Source organism: Vulpes lagopus, chromosome 6 (genome assembly GCF_018345385.1).
Source record: "Vulpes lagopus strain Blue_001 chromosome 6, ASM1834538v1, whole genome shotgun sequence".
Classification (NCBI taxonomy): domain Eukaryota; kingdom Metazoa; phylum Chordata; class Mammalia; order Carnivora; family Canidae; genus Vulpes; species Vulpes lagopus.
The window spans coordinates 43,872,914-43,888,227 of record NC_054829.1 but is presented as its reverse complement, the minus strand read 5'-3'; the positions used below and the strand labels follow the sequence as shown (position 1 = coordinate 43,888,227).

The following is a 15,314-nucleotide window of genomic DNA, read 5'->3' as shown; positions in this document are numbered from 1 at the left end:
AGGAAGCATCAGGCAGGACAGCAAAGCAGACACTGTGTGTCAAAAGGTGGTGGGGGAATGGGAGGTGAGGAGCATATGGAGTTCTCCGTTTTTGGTACCTGTGCCCAATTGAAAATAGCCCATTGGTCAACTATGGTTTATGGGTATTTTGAGGTGGGTCACCTAATGGGCCTGTTTGTATTCAGTCCAGTGGTCACTGTGGACCCTTCTAGCTCACTCAGGTTACCATTGTTCAGGTTGGCTGCCTAAAAGGGCCTCTATAGGTCCTATCAGGATTTTTAGTGACAGATGAAAAAAAAAAAATCCACTTTAGTGTTTCCTGGCACTTGTTACTGGAAGACTCCTAACTGATATACCAGGGAAGTGTAAAGACAGTGAATGTCTGCTCTGAGCATAGTTATCAAGACAGTCTTTAAGGAACATGTGCCTTTGTGCGATCTCATCTATCTCACAGTAAGGAAGGAGCATATGCATGTAGTGCTCAGCAGAGTGACTGATCAGAGAGGGGCTCCTAGGAATTGTAGCAGACATTATGGTAATGATGATGGTGGTGACTCTGATTGCTAGAGTTTAAGTCAGAGAAATTATTTGCCAAATACACAGAGAAGATGCCGGGAAATGCGTCTTTGCCTGACCTAATAAGATAGAATAAGATTATTGTTAATTTAAAATGTCTTACTTTACCAGAATATTTATGTAAAGACCAACTTTACAATCTGCCAAAATTCCCCCATTTAATATTAAAAAGAAATTCTAATAAGGTTTTCTCAAATTATCATTGCCTCTATCATGGGTCTTCAGTGACTGTGAGTATTCCCACCCCATTATGTTAGGATAGGCCTATGATTGGCTTGAGACCCACATTGTTCCAAGACACTACCCTTAACTACAAGCAGCTTTCCATAAGCGAAATCCAAAGTACTATTTCTATTGTCCGTACATTTTTCAAGGGAATGTCAGTGTATGATCTCAAAAAGCATGAGGCACTGAAAATAGTGTAAACTCCAATAATCACAGTGTTACTATAAGGGCAACAATTTTCTTTTGCTACAGGTATTCTAACAGTTGTAAAGTTTGTTAACTAAAACGTGTAAAATTTGTATTGATAAACTCTTACAAATAATAGAACTCCTCTTTTGTTTTAATCAGTGTTGTCATAAAATGGGATCTATCTGTATTCATTAAATTTGTGGATCCTTAGAAGGCACTGCATGTTTCACTGTTTTTTCTTTTAGTATTAAGATGGATTTAGTTTACTTTAACCATGACCTATAGGATGTACCTTTTTATCTTAGGGCAATTTAAGGCATAATATGTGTTCATATACCCCATTCTTAGGTAGTTCTTAGGTAGTTACTTAAGTCACCATCATCCTAAGTAGTTAACGTTTACTAAATTACGCAAAGTGCCCTGTGAGTCACCTGACAGTGGATGTGAAATGATTAAACAGCCCCAGGTGCACATTTACTGCTATGATACCTCAAGCAAATGGGATTTATCAAGAGCATAATGAAGCTTGAGTTTTAGGACTGTACACTTAACATGTCTCTTCTAAGGATCTCAGTCAGGGGGCACCCTAGCAATTCTTACCTGTAACCTCTAATTTGTTTTCCTAAGCAGGGCTTTCCAAAATAATAGAAACAGTAGCCTCACAAAAATAAGGAATAACTTGATTTCTTTGTTTCTTTCAAGGGGTAGGAACAAAGGGAGAACAAAATCCGTTTTGGCTTGAACCCCCATTCATAGTGACCTTTACAGGAACAGGGAGTTAAAGATATTCCTCTCTTCTGGCATGCAGAGAATATACCATTCAGAAGCTGTGGCTTCTGCTCATGTTAGTGAGAAGAAGTATAGTTCTGTGCAGCCATTCCTGGTTAATATACAAAGCAGTGGGCAATGCTGGGTTGTGATGGTTAACTTTAGGTGTCAGCTTGACTAGGTAAGGGATACCCACACAGCTGACCAAACATTATTTCTCTATAAGGGTGTTTCTGGATGAGATTGATTAGCATTTCATCTGTACACTGAGTAAAGGAGTGTACCAGTGCAGGTGGGCATCATCCAATACACTGAGGCCGTGAGTAGAATGAAATGGTGGGAGAAGGGAGAGTTAGTTCTCTGCTTGAGCTGAGGCATACCTCTTCTTCTGCCCTCAGACCTTGCTGCTCCTGGTTCTTGGACCTTTAGACTCAGACTAGGACTTAATATCCTTGGTTCCTTTTGTTCTCAGGCCTTTGGGTTTGGACTGAAACTATACCACTGGCTTTCCTGGACTTCCAGCAGAATCATGGACCTCACAGCCTTCTGAATCATGTAAGCCAATCACTCATAATAAATTTCTTTCTATATATCTATATATAGGTTTTTAGTTTATTTCTCTGGAGAACCTGCTTAATATTTATGTAGATGTAGAGAGTAAGGACTTCTGTAATTTCTCCTCAGCCCTGGGATAGGATAATGATAAGACAGGGCGAGTGTAACATTGAGAAGAGAACCCATGGAAACAGGAAGAAACTGAGCGTTACCATAGCGAACAGATTTCTGTTTTCGACAGGCTACTTAATGTCTGTGTCAGTCTTTCGTGAAAGGGAATCAGACATCTCTGCACATCCTTTGGTAACTACAGCTTGAAGCTAACCTTATAATATAGTATACTATACATATAGTATATGTATAATATGCATATACAAAATACGTAGTAGGATGTAGTCATTTTGCAGCACAAGTCATTTATGTAAAATGCTTCTACAATGACAGTAATACATGAATAGGAGCTCATTTAAAATATATTGAGACAATACAAATAAAAGAGAAGTCTCCTATTGGCTGCACCCCCACCTCTCCGTCCCCCTACGTTTACTGTGCCAATTTCAATCATTGCCTTAGGAGGGGGAGCCCATGTTACCAGTTTGCAATATGTTCCTCTGTGCCTTTTTACACATAAATTTACATTTGCAACTGCACTTAAATGGAGATAGTATCTTACTGACTTTCAGGATCAGCTTTCAAAAAAGAACGAGAGTATCCTACAATACAGGTGCAGCAACTTTCCTTTGAAGCTCAAGAAAATACGTTAAAGATCCTTCATGTCAGCCTATATAGATGTATCTCATAATTAACTGCTGTATGAATACCCTGTAGCATGACCATATCCATATTCGTTTACATCTTCTCCTTACTGATAGGTCTTTTGCTATGGCACTTGATGATACAATGAATATTTTTGTGTATTTTTCGGTATATTTGTACGTGAATTTCTCTGAGAAGGATACGAAACAGTAGAGTGACTGGGTCAGTGAATTCTTACACTTTGCATTTTAATCTATCACCTTCCTCCAAAACTGTTGTTCCAGTTTATGCTCCTATATATCTGGGGGTGCTCATCTCAAGCAACATATAATGTTACTCCTTTTAATTTTTTGCTAATTTGATGAACATAAAGTTTTCTAATTATTGGATCATTTAATCTTTTAAAAAGATTTTATTGATTGATTGATTCATTCATTCATTTAGAGAGTGCAAGTGGGTGGAGTGGCAGAGGGAGAGAAAGAATCTCAAACAGACTCTGTGCACTGAGTAGGGAGCCAGATGCGGGGCTTGATTCCAGGACCCTGAGCGCATGGCCTCAGCTGGAACAAAGTCAGATGACTGAGCCATCCAGGTACCCCAAGGATCATTTAATTTTTAAGTAAATATTTTGGTATCTTTCTAAGTTCCTCATTAATGAATAATCCTAAATATTTTTATACTTGGATACTTATATTTACAGCTTGTGTAATATGGGTAAGATTCTGGAACTCAAAGTTAGCAAAACAAGATAAGCAGACTTTCAAAATGCAGACACGGCAACTTAAAATTTTCGCTAGCTGGGTTGTGTATTATATCTACCTCAGAGATGATTTCTGCCTCAATAATCCAAGGGAAGACAGCAAAAATATTAACAAACTAACCTTAAGTACATCTAAGAGACCTAGCTAAAGTAAGTTTAATTTCACAAACATTTACTCTGCAGCCATTATGTTCATAGCCCTCTGCTAGGACTAAAAAGATAAGTGAGATCTGATACTTATCAAGTATTTTACAGTTTAATAATGAATGCTGGTAGGCTAAAAAATAAATGTAAATGCAAGGAATATTTTATTAAGGGTCACATGACATAAAAACTGGGTGCTCCAGAAATTTTAAGAGGGGAATTCTAGTTTGAGATATTAGGACTGGCTTCAGAGCTAGGTAAGACCTCGAAAACAGATTTCACACGGTGGGAGGATAGAGAAGGACATTCAAAGCTGAGAGAACAAGAAGAGCACACAGGTGAGGCTGTGTGTCATCTTTTGGGGCCTAATGTCTGTGTGCGTGCATGTATGTACACACACACACTAAGGCTGGGATTTGGGAGTTAATGTGGAGATAAGCCTGAAAAGTTATTTGGGTCCAGAATGGACACTATTCTATAGGACAGTATTTTTCAAAAGGCAGATTAACTACACCTGCATAGGTTAGCCTGCATATTTAAAATGCACATCCCAGCCTCACCCTAACTGGATTAAAAATATTTGGGATTTGGGGCCCAGGAGTCTTCATTTTTAACAGTATCCCATAAAGGTTTGGTTTTTATGTTTTTTTTAAGTGCATTAAATTTGAAAATCACTCTTTCAGACTAGAGTAAGCCTTTGAAAAACTTGGACTCTTCTGGAAGGGGTCTAAGGAAATCAACCACTTAGGGGACATCCTGCAGGTGGTTCAGGGAAAAGAAAGAGAAGTGATGGGGGGTGGGGGAGGTGGGGGGCTGGGGGGTGGGGGGAGTCCTACTGACTAGTGCCCTTGGGACATACTGTCTTTGGGATTGCTCTAATATCAGGATGTATGTTGGTCAGAGCAGCCCAGGTCAAAAGCAGAGATGCATTTAGGACCATTTAAAACCAATATTAGCTTTAATGCTCTTTGAAAGAGTCATAATTAGGAACGTAAAAGTCAGGTTACCTCTGATTAGTGAGAAACAGAGTGAAGGGTGAATCCATTAGGAGCTACTTGTAAGACATTCACACTTTAAGAACATTGCTTTGATGATTTTGAAGGGACTACATTGGGGGAGAAAGGCAGCTGAACCAGTTCCTACTTCAAAGACCTATTACACTGTTTATCTTTTTAAGGCAATACCCTTAATTGTTTTGAATGACACTAAAAGACTCTTTTAATTTGAATATGAATGACTTGGCCATTTGCAGGTAAATTTTGGTTAACTCCATACTATGAATCAACCAATAATTTTTAAAGATTGTTTGCATTTACCTGTATGTATTTATAGTGTATGTGCATAATTCCATGCACCTTTATGCACTTTCAAATCATATTAAAGACGCTGATCCTTGCTACTGTGAGTTATTTGGGAGAAGGATCTTCACTTATTTGCAAATAAGACAAAGATTATATGTTTTCCTTCATTCAGTACTAGAAACCAGGTTTTCCAAAGTCTCAACAGGATTCTTCTCTCGAAAAGCCTTGAAGACAATTAAAATGTGATGGCGATGGCCTGTGGCAGGTAAGGAAATTGTTTGCCGTTCCCTGCAGATAGAAACACTGGGGAAATTCTGCAGTCTGAAAAATGGGAGGGGAGGCACACACAAAGGATTTTGAGACGCTTAGCTGTGAGGATGTAGATATAAACAGAAAGAGGCAAGTTGCTGGACAACCTTAAAATTCTTTCTGTAGGTAGGTATTTCAGTTGGATTTTCGGTTGCCATAGTAAACCCCTGAAGCAGAAGATGCTCTACCAAAATACCCTTCAACAGGGGTATCATCTTATGTCACAGTGACAATAGAAAGGAAAGACTGCATAAAATGGGCTTATGGTTTTTTACTGCACCAGGTCCACGTTGCAATAAAAGGAATCAGGAATTTAATGACATACATTGTGTACCTACCAAAGTAGGGTGCTATGCTATTTATACATTTAGGAATTGGAAAGACAGATAGGATCCAATAAATGTAAACTTCCAAACATTACCAAAACTTCAAAGTTTTCTTATTGATGGAGCTGCCAGTTTCCATTAGTACATAGCACAACAGCTTTCTAAAAAGGAAAGGAATGTGGGATGTAAGAACCATGGTGACAGTCTCTAGAAAAGGTATATGTGGTCAGAGCAATCTACAAGGATCATGCTGTGTTTTCAGCACTCCAGCCCTAGAAGCCTAGTATTTTCCTTTATTGCCTTCAGCACCTTGATGCTTAAAAAATATTCTTGTGTCTTCCTTTAAACCCTTCTCTGAATATGCATATAGACATCTTTTTGGGCTATGAGCTCATACGTGAAATAGGATCCTTGCCTTGATGAAACTGCATGGGAGACATCCAAGAAATATCTGCTCTAGGAAATGATTTGATGATTCAACAAGTTGGCACTCTTTCTTCTGAATCAAGACTGTGCCAGCCTTCGTGTCAGGGGTCACTGTTGGAAGGTTTGGCTTTCAACTGAATTGTAACATAGAGTCCTTAGCTGCCCTGGTCAGTAAATGTCCAGCCGCTTTTTCTATCCATTTAGAGATCTTAACTTCAATCATCTGGCCAAAACCCAATTTGGGTAATCTATAAACCCAGAATTCCCCAATAATTTCACTTGGATGAGACATTGCATTTTCTGTCCTCTTTGCCCCCCAAACTTGCATCACATTACATGCTATTAAACATGTTCCACTACCAAGCTGGCTGAGGCAGCAGGTAGCACAAAAACTGTGCTTTGTACTCACTGACTCCCTTCAGAAGCCAAGTCTATAAACCGCTTGTTTATTTGGCAAGAATGCAAAAGGAGTGTCTTTCATTTCTTCCTTCCTCGTTTTCTACCTTTGAATTGCATTTGTCCAAAAGAATTCCACAGGTAATAAATAGATTTATATGAAAGGTGGTTCAAAATGACATCTTGATTTTTTTCAATTAAAAGTATTTTTTATTAGGGGCACCTGGGTGGCTCAGTCAGTTAAGTGTCTGTCTTCAGCTCACGTCATGATTCTGGGGTCCTGGGATTGATGAAGTTTTGGAATATAGGTGAGGTCCGGAGCTGATGACCAAGAAAGAATTCTTGAGACATCTTTGGTGCAAAATAGTAGTTTTATTAAAGCATGGGACAGGACCCGTGGGCAGGAAGAGCTGCTGCCCCGGGGCCTGTGAGGGGTGGCTGATTATATACCTGGGAATTGGGAGGGTATTGGGAGGGAATTGAGGATAGCTGTACTCTCTAAGGAATTTTGGAGGCATGGTTTCCAGGACCTTGAGGGGGCTAGCTACTGTTGGGAAAAGGTCACTTATTACCGTCCAATAAAACCTGAGTCATGAGACCCTTCAGATGTGTATCGGTGGACCATGTGCTTGGGGGATGATTGCCAACATGTATCTTGGGAGTTTAGAGATAAAGGAAATTTCTAAAGGAATTTTTATAGGTTAAAGTAGACTTACAGGCTCCTGGGAGTTGGGCAAAAATTGCCTTCTGCCCTTAGCAAAGTATGAACATCGAGGCAGTTGAGTCTGAAGAGGAATGTCCCTTTGCCTATTTCAAGGACTTGTCAATGTGCTGCCCCAGGCTTGTGCCTTGTCCTCAGCTAGCCCTGTGTTCCCCCATCAGGATCAAGCCCCATGTTGGGAATCCCTGCTCAGTGGGGAGTCTGCTTTTTCCTCCCCTTCTACCTCTCCTCCTGTTCATGCTCTCTCTCTCTATTAGTCTTGGAGTGCCTGAGTGGCTCAATCAGTCAAGTGTCCGACTATTGATTTTGGCTCAGGTCATGATCTCTGGGTAGTGAGATGGAGCCCTAGGTCAGGCTCTGTGCTCAAGGGGGAATCTGCTTCTCCTTGTCTCCCTTTGCCCTCCTCCCCACTTGCACTTGCGTGCACACATGCACATTCTCTTTCTCTCAAATAAACCTTAAAAATTTAAAATTTAGTCTCTATGTTGCTGTGTCAGAGAAATTAAGACTGGAACATACGGTTGTGTAGATGAGCTATAGTTTGCCTTTTAGAGATCTATGTCTAGAGAACAAGCCTTGAAAATCAATAATATTAATCTCTAAAGTACTCCCCCTGGAGAGTTCGGTGCTTATATAAATACATTTGACTTGTTTGCTTTCTTTATGGTCAGCATCCTTAATCCATAGCACCATCTTGGGTTTTTTTGAAGACAAGTAAAAGAAGTTTTAGGAATGTCTTATGCTTGCCCCTAACACAACTAGAAAGCAACTGTACTATCACCGAGGAGACTAAACACACATAAAATGCCCACAAAACAGAACATGCTAAAATGCGGTAGAGAAAGCCGGTATAGAAGTCGTACTAACTGTATTTGAATCCTCACTCTACCACTTATTAGGTGTGTGATTCTGGGCAAGTTACGTAACTGCTCTATGCCTCATTGTTCCCACCTATAAAATGGGAATAATAACAGTTAACACATCTAAGGGTCTCAGGACAGGATATCAATATTAGGGATATTTATAAAATATTAAGTGAAAAGATGCATGCAAACAAAATGTGAATTTTTGAAGGGAGAGTTTTCTTTGAGTTAGAATATTTAAGGGAGTTTCCATGGAAAGCTCAATGGATCAGGTTGAATTTGAGCTCTGAATTTCAAAATTAAAAATGTATTTTTCAAAATACATTGTATTTCAAATACAATGTATTTCAAAATACATTTCAAAATACATTTTCAAAAAATGTATTTTTTGCACTTACTGACTTCCTTCTGAAACCAAGTTTATATCCCATTGATCTATCTGACAAGGATGCGTCAATAGTGCATTTCTATTTTTATGATTCCAAAATCAGAATTTTTTTAAAGAATGTTTATTATAAAACATATAGAACATACAGAAGTACAGAGAAGAAAATATAGTATTCCTTTATGCTCTGTTGATATATTCTTGATTTCCTTCCTGTCTTTTTTCTATGCATGCATTTTAACCAAAATGTGGTCATGGTGCATATATAGTTTTGTGTCCCACTTTTTCATTAAGTCCATGGGTAGCATTTTTTATTGTTGTCACTTACTTTTAGAAACATTTTTTTAAATGATGACATCATATACAATCCTGTGAAATCTCTTGGTTATTTATTGCTATAATTTAGATTATTTACAATCTTCCACTATTATATGAAAACCGTGTGTATTTTGCTACATAAGTTTTGGTGAGTTTCTTTAACTTTTTTTTTTTTTTTAAAGAACAGAACCTTAGAAATGAATATACCGACTTAAAAAGACTGTGTTTTTAAAATTCTTTTAGAGTTTATAGTTAGAATTATTTCAGAAGGGGCAGCCCGGGTAGCTCAGCGGTTTAGCACTGCCTTCAGCCCAGGTTGTGATCCTGGAGTCGCAGGATCAAGTCCCACGTCGGGCTCCCTGCATGGAGCCTGCTTCTCCCTCTGCCTGTGTTTCTGCCTCTCTCTCTCTCTCATGAATAAATACATAAAATCTTAAAAAAAAAAAAAAAAGAATTATTTCAGAAAAGTTAAACTAATTTACACTCTGCCTAGAAATGTTGAAGAGTTTATATCTCACTGCAAATTCACTATAATGAATATTATCATTCTTAAACATTTGTTGGCTTACTAGATAAAGCATAGCATTTTCCCTTAATTTATAATTATTTGCTTTACTAGTGCAGTTGATTTTTTTCCGTGTTTCTTTATTTTGGGTTTCTCCATCTGTGAGAGTCTGTATCCCTTGTTCAGTTTTGAAGGGATGATTTTGATGTTCTTATGTACTTATGTACATGCATGAGCTTTTGCACAATAGTGAAAGTAACTCTTGGTCACATTTGAGCCAACTTATTTCTATTCGTTTTTCATGTATAGAAATTTACATTCTTATAAAGTTAGTTTAAGAATTTTTGACTCGTGGGATCCCTGGGTGGCACAGCGGTTTAGCGCCTGCCTTTGGCCCGGGGCGCGATCCTGGAGACCCGGAATCTAATCCCACGTCGGGCTCCCAGTGCATGAAGCCTGCTTCTCCCTCTGCCTATGTCTCTGCCCCTCTCTCTCTCTCTGTGTGACTATCATAAATAAATAAAAAATAAAAAAAAAAAAGAATTTTTGACTCGTGATTTCTTTTAGGTTGTTAAATTTAGGTTGTTAAATTTGGTTTGTCTTAATAAAATCTAATTAAGAAATTAAATTTTTACTAAGGAGAGGTGGAAGAGATATTTCTTTCTCATTCTGATTTCTTTTCTCCTCTTCTCTCTCCTCCTTCTAAAGAGTCTGTCAATCAAAGATGACTCATAGTTAATTTTGAAAAAATACATTTTTTTGTCCCTTTTAAGTCTTTAACTCTTGGTTCACACCAGTATCTTACAGAGGCTGTAGTAGTCAAATAGTTAAGTAGAAAATATTTTCCTATGAGCTGGAAATAAATGATGGGCATTGCTTGACAAAGATTCAAACTTTAGAATAGCAATTAAAAAAAACCACACACATTTTGTTCTTGCTTGGTAGAATCCAGTCCTCTTTATTGAGTTTGCTCTTGTGGCTGTTGGTTAGGCCCTGTTCAGTGGATAAATCTAAAATGCACATTGTCCTATCATTTGTTTTTCTAGGGGACACTGACTTCTATCCTCTACATTGCTTCCCAGCAGGTCTGCCATAAGTGGGGAAGAGTTGGGGAAAGTTTGTACAATCATATTTCACAGGAAGTTTGATGTAAAAGAGATTAAACCTTAGCATTGTTTCCCAAATTATTTTAAATGTCAGTTTAAGAGGCTTTCAAGGTTTTGGGTTTTGTTTTGTGTGTGTGTGTGTGTGTGTGTGTGTGTGTGTGTGTGTTTTGAATGGAAGTATTAACTAGAACTGCCAGGGGCAGTTAGTTTGAGAAAAGCAATACTGTGCATCTTAAATTGGGTAGAAATTTTTATGACTCAAATTCTTCATTTATTATACCCAGATGGTGGAACAGGCTGCTGTCTCTGATGCCCTGGTGGAAATAAACCATCAAGGGATACTTTTCTAAGACGGAAGCCTCACTAAGAAGTTTGAACATGGTGCCTTGGTTGCCTTTTCTTTGGCATTTTGACTGGTGCTTCATACTGCAGCATCTTTAACTTAAATGTGATTCATTGGATTCCCTGAGATTTAAAGCTCTTCCTGAAAATTGCAGTTGCCTATATGTACATTGGCTAAGGAATTAACTGAAGGTGTTGCTTTCCCAAGTAATTACCCACCTGAAACCTGAAAAAAGTGAAGCAATCATTTGTTCAGTTAACAAATTATTTGTTCCTTACCCATAAAGTACAAGATATCCTAATGCAGCCAGGAAAAGAAGTTGCCGGAAAAAAGTTAAGTATGAAAACTGAACAAACTATTTAAAAGTACTATTTATAAATAATATCTTAATGGGAAATTCTTTTGTTTTGAGAAAACCTTTACTTAAAAAGTAAATATACTAACAAGCTATAAAAAACAAGGATAGAGAACAGACTGAGGGTTGCTGGAGAGGAAGTGGTGGGGGGATGGGCTAAATGAATGATGGGCATTAAGGGGGACACTTGTGATGAGCACTGGGTGTTCTATGTAGGTGATGAATCACCAAATTCTGCTCCTGAAACCAATACTACATTATCTGTTAATTAACTTGAATTTAAATAAAACTTGGAAAAAAATACTGATACAATGTGGCATTCTTACTGGTTTAATATGTATAGCACCTCATAATTATAAAGTGTGTTTACATATGATATCTCATTTAATTTATACAACATTGTAGTGGTAGATAGGGAAGACATTACCATCTTATTTTTACCCATCAATGAGTCGATAGCTAAAGTTACCTGCTAGTAAGAGATGGAGCCAAGAATCAAAAGTAGATCTTCTGAGACTTAGGCTGGCTCATTTCTTCTCTATTATAATGCTGAAGGAAAAGATAATGAATATAGCTACATTTGCATGTGTGACATCTTAGAGTTTAGGTGAATATTTTAGTGATAGTCACTGTTACAGTTTTTCCTTTTAAAAATGAATGTAGGGGCACTGGGTGGCTCAGCGGTTGAGCATCTGGCTTTGGCTCAGGTCATAATCCTAGGGTCTTGGGATCGAGTCCTGCATCAGGCTACCTGAAGAGAGCCTGCTTCTCCCTCTGCCTGTGTCTCTGCCTCTCCCTCTGTGTCTCTCATAAACAAATAAAATCTTTTTTAAAAAGTTAATGTAAATTAAGGCATTGCTAGGATTTTATCTCTTAGTATAAATGGGTAAGTAGCTATGGTTTAACTATGATAAAACAGCAGAAAAATATGTCATAATATTTTAAGTTTAAACATAGAATATTTATTATTGCAGATTTTTTTTTAGGAAGGAAACCCCCAGGTTTGGTTTTATCTAAGCATTGTATCAGGATTTCCTTTGTTGTTTTTTCTATTTCATTTTCTAGTACAGTTTATTGGAGTTGCAAAGCTGAATTGGCAAATAATTATAGCCACAATTATCTAATTTTGCTGCTTCCTAGGTAAAAGGATTTCCTCTCTGAGGGTAATGTGGGTAGACAATGATAGGCTGGGTTGTATGCTGCTGAAACCACTATTGTATGTCAGAAGAATGAGCAACAGATAGAGAATTTTGGTTGTTTGAATTAGTATGGATTTCTGCTAAACCCAAAGCTTGAGAAAAATTCTATTCATGGTCCCCTTTCTCAGTAGAAAACAGATGGGAAGAGTACTGCCATCATTTATACTTGGAATACTGTGCAACATGGATGCAGACCTGGAAAATAATTGCCTGATGGTCAGAAAATCAAGGAACTAGAACATAATTCAATTCAACAAATGTTTGAATTGAATGTGCCTCTTCTGGGGCAGGCACAGTTCTGTGACCTAGGACTATGGCAGAAAGCAAGTGATATACAGCCTCTGCAGTCATGGAACTACAGGCTAGGGGAATTACTGATACTAAACATTCCTCATTACAAGGATGAGGAATTATATAAATAAAAAAGGATAGGGGACTATAGGAATGAAAAGTAAGGGGATTTAATCTAGTTTGTGGATGGAAAGAAGACTTAAATCTTTTAAACTTTAAAAAATTCTTAGGAAAAAAAGCAGAAGAATTTAGAAAAGCCTGGGACACCTGGGTGGCTCAGCAGTTGAGCCTCTGCCTTCAGCTCAGGGCGTGATCCTGGAGTCCCAGGATCTAGTCCCACATCGGGCTCCCTGCATGAAGCCTGTTTCTCTCTCTACCTATGTCTCTGCCCCTCTCTCTCTCTCTCTCTCTCTCTGTGTGTGTGTGTGTCTCATGAATAAATAAATAAAATCTTGTGTGTGTGTGTCTGTGAGGATGTTTCTAGAGGCGCATCTGAGTGGTTCAGTCTCTTGACCATTTACTTTTGCCTTGGGTCTTAATCTCAGTGTCCTGGAATGGAGCCTTACATTGGGCTCCCTGCTCAGCAGGGAGTCTGCTGCTCCCTCTCTCTCTGCTACTTCCCCTCCATTCATGTTCTGTCTCTCATTTTCTCTCACTCTCAAATAAATACATAAAACCTTAAAAAATATTTCTAGATAAGATTCACAGAAGACTGAATAAAGGAGATTGCCTTCCCTAATGTAGATGACCTTCATCCAGCCAGTTGGGTCATAACTTAGAATTAACATGATTTATCAGAAGCATAATGTTACTTAAAGCTACTTAACATTAAGTTAATAATTATTAAAATTTTAAAACACTTACTGAATTTTAACAATATTGATTTCATGTTACCACTCAGCTGATAGAGGAATCTATCAAACATAAATATATTCTTATGTAACTACACAACTATCTATATGAATCTATCTACTATATATTGCCATAGTTAAATCAAGAATGGGATATTGTAGAAAGGATGAATCATGAAGATAAATACAATTGTCTAGGAAAAGCATGAGTTATCAGCCAGCCAGTAAACATTAGTAAATATGATTTATAGTATTAGGAGCAGCAAATGTGTGGTGAACACAAAAGAAATAGAAAGTGTGGTGCTTTTCCACACAGAGCTTACAATCTCATCCTTAACCAGATCAAATACCTTGACTATACCACTAAAGGACTTTGGGACTAGTAGAAATTTCATCTGTGCAAACCAAAAGTTACATGGGAAGGGACATGGGGCAGGAGTGCACAGAGGTAGGTTGGATTAATTAATTGAAGACATTTTTATTAAGAGCAAACAAGACTGAGGCATTCCTGCTAACAAAGGGGATTCAGCAGTGAGCAAGAGACACAGTCCCTCTTGGAGTTTAGGTATATGATGTAACTAGGAGCTAGTAAACAAATAGTCTTCCCTAAATTTTTCAGTGATGCTTGTGCTAAGTGTCTAAAGGAGTTTAGGTGCTGTGAAGGTGTAGGAGGAAAGTTAGGAAAGGCTTTTCAGAAGAAGTGAGTTTTCAGCTTTGACAAGAAGGAAGAACAGGAATTAACCCAATTAAGGGAGAGGAGGAGAGCCTCATTATTAACAGAGGGAAAACCCCCATGAGGAAAGGAGATCAACTCCTCTGAAAAATTGAAAGAGTAGTATGTGTGGTGCATGGTGAGATAGAGAGAATGTAACGGGATATGCTAGATTATGTGGACCTTGTAGGACCCTAAAAACATTAGAAGACCACTGCAAGTCTTCAGTAAAAGGGTGACATGATCAGATGTTCATTTTAAGAAGACAGTTCTATCATGTGGCAGATGGACCATAGGAGATGAAGAGTGAAAACATGAAGAACATTACAGGTGGCACAGGCCTCAGGGAATAGTGGGATCAGCCCAGAGTGTTAGTGATGCATGTGGAGAGAAGAAGATGGATAAATACATTTGTTGTCGAAGTAGAATCAATAGAGCAATTAGATGCAGGGGACTATGATAAAGGAGAAACCAAAGTGACTCCAGACTTTGGGTGTGAGTGTCTGGAAGGTGGTAGAGTCATTTATTAATCTGTGGAGGAAGATAGAGGGATGAGTTTTGAAGAGAGAATAAGATTTAAACCAAGAATATTTCTTGCAGGAGATGAGAAGTGAGAAAGTACTCCACAAATACCAGAAGAAAATGCTATAGAAAGGCATGAAGGCAGAAAGAAGGCCATTGATAAATGTGTCTGTTTACAGAAGAGTGAAGAGAAAGGAGGAATCTATTGTAATGAAGAAAAGGGGAAGACACCCTTAAAGGAAAGGCAGATATATTTGAAGTCAACCTTCGTTGAGCCTATGAAGAGATGGTCCTGAAGATCATAGCTTAAAGGTTAGGCTAGAGATGATCCCAATGTCAGGGATGCCTGGTTGGCTCAGTGTGGAGAGCACTCAACTCTTGATCTCAGGGTTGTGGGTTCGAGCTCCACACT

At 38.3% G+C, this 15,314-nt stretch overlaps 1 long non-coding RNA gene across 6 annotated transcripts in view; it reads right to left on the bottom strand.

The window, feature by feature from the left end:
- LOC121492483 overlaps nucleotides 1–15,314 on the bottom strand; it is an 88,749-nt gene that overhangs the window by 43,275 nt on the left and 30,160 nt on the right. Inside the window, exon 3 of one of the 6 annotated variants that reach the window (XR_005988252.1) lies at nucleotides 8,803–9,450. The exons of the other annotated variants lie outside the window; for them this stretch is intronic. This is a non-coding gene — a long non-coding RNA (uncharacterized LOC121492483). Of the gene's footprint in view, nucleotides 1–8,802; nucleotides 9,451–15,314 lie in introns of those variants that run through there. 6 annotated transcript variants of the gene reach the window in all.